We start from the raw sequence: 2,309 nt of genomic DNA, 5'->3' as shown, positions 1-2,309 counted from the left end.
TTGACCTCACGAGCATACCCATGAACCATACCCTTCACCTCCATAGCCATAACCCATAATTTCCTTAGCCCTATCCTACTCGCAAAACTAGCTTTGAAAATCCGTTTTAGATCACTCGAGCAGCACTTCGTCGTAGTATTTTATGTATAATAATACTAGTAATAATAATATTAAGATTAATAATAATCTTAATAATAATAATAATAATAATTATATAATTAATAATATGAGTAATATATAATACGGAGTAATCTGAAGTTCAAAGAGACAGATGAATGAATGTGTGTGTGTCTAAATGCAACTCGTCGAATATTTAAACACATTTTCAGGATTTGATCCCCATGCGATCGCATGGGGATGAAGTTATTATGTCATGCGATTGCATGACTTCGTTTTACCGCTGGTGTCCATTTTCCATTCTTGCCGACATTCATAACACTTTGTAAACGTAATTGACACACATATGTATTTATTTATATTATTTAATATATAATATATTTAATCTTTAGAATTAATTAAATATTATATTATATTTACGCTCATGGTAAAAATATAATTTTTACAAAAATGACACGGTCGATGTCTCACGACTCATGTACCACTTTCGGTTTTTCGAGCGCACTTTCGTACGTTTAGAAAACTAGCCTTTTATGTTACGCGACGTATACCATTAGTAATAGCTTGATTTATTCACCAATAAATTACTTTGTAAAAGTGTATCTTATAAAATTTGAGTGTCGTGGTCATTTGCTTCTATAAATCAGTGACTCGTTGTTTACCAAAATATTTTATTTTAAATTAAGACTTTTTATGACGAGATTAAAATACATAGACATATATATACATTTTTCATCTAACAATATAACATTTGGTTTTTCAAAACGGTTTATATTTCAAAGTTTATTTTTATTTCGTTTAGAAAATAATTTAACGCGTAACGTTTTCAAGTTATAATATATATATATACATATACATATATAAACATATCAATTCCTATAATGGTTCGTGAATCATTGGAATTTGGTCGAGGTCAAATGAAAGTATGAATATAGTTTCAAATCCTTGAGACTTAACTTAACAAACTTTGCTTATCATGTCGGATTAATATAAAGATAAAGTTTAAATTTGGTCGAAAATTCTCGGGTCGTCACAGTACCTACCCGTTAAAGAAATTTTGTCCCGAAATTTGGTCGTGGTTGTCATGGCTAATCATAAAAATGTTCTCATGACAAATATGAGTTGTTATATAGAATTTTATCACTATTGAGTAATATAGATAAAATGATTTGATTATTTGAAAGGTACGAGTGAAGCTATCATGAGATGAGAAATATAGTTTTGTTTTAACTTTTGACGATGTCTTGGTTGAATTCCGGAATTCAAGGGATTTAAAGAAAATTTTCGGAATCTAAAAGATTTGATTCTTTGGTGAATAAAGGAATTAAGATCTCTATAATTAAATTCGGTGATCTGCCTCGATTACTCTGTCTGATATTTCCATTATAAATTTACCTTTTCCGTTCCATTAGTTTCCACCACTTCTATACCTTCTTTCTCAGTTCATACATCCAAATGATTATAATAATGCTTAATCTGGTTCTAATCCTTTTTCTTATTCTGACTATCGCAATGATCGTTCTTCTTTTCCAACTCCCACCAGAAAAATCTGTTTATTTCTACTATGCTCTAGGGATTATTGTATTTATAATCCTCCCGTGTCTTTATATTGCTATACGCACTGATATCCACAGTTTGTAATTTTGGTGTTATTGTTGGGCTTTATATTTTCCCTTATATATCGGAGCTTCATGCTTTTGTTTTATCTTTCCGACTTTAAATCAAGCGAATAATGGTCCAGAATTCGTAGGTTTTAAAGTTTCAAATGAACATGACTAATGTTCTAAGAGAGAAATTGTAATAGCACGATCTTAATTAGTTAAATTACCAGAATTCAGAGAAAAGATAGAACTATCAAGATAATATATTCTTGATATGTTCAGAAGTTAAGCAGAATGAAAGAGTTATGTAACATGGCACATGATGACGTTATGATCTGTGAATCATCACGTTTCATTAGAAATTCAGCATGACTTACTGTAATATAATCACGTTGATCAAGTGTCATTATATTATACTAACTCATGCATCAGTTCCCAACATTACTTCAATAACATTCGTATTTTAAGCTCGAAAGTTTACAGAATATAGAACTAACAGTTTCTATATGATGTAACCTTGATAGCATGAAGAGATTAATGATTTCAGATAAGAATAGTTATGTAAACATCTTCAGAAATATGGAGGATATT

The sequence above is a fragment of the Rutidosis leptorrhynchoides genome, chromosome 7, assembly GCF_046630445.1.
Source record: "Rutidosis leptorrhynchoides isolate AG116_Rl617_1_P2 chromosome 7, CSIRO_AGI_Rlap_v1, whole genome shotgun sequence".
NCBI classification, from domain to species: Eukaryota; Viridiplantae; Streptophyta; class Magnoliopsida; order Asterales; family Asteraceae; genus Rutidosis; species Rutidosis leptorrhynchoides.
The sequence above is the reverse complement of the archived record's forward strand: the minus strand, read 5'-3'. Positions refer to the sequence as shown.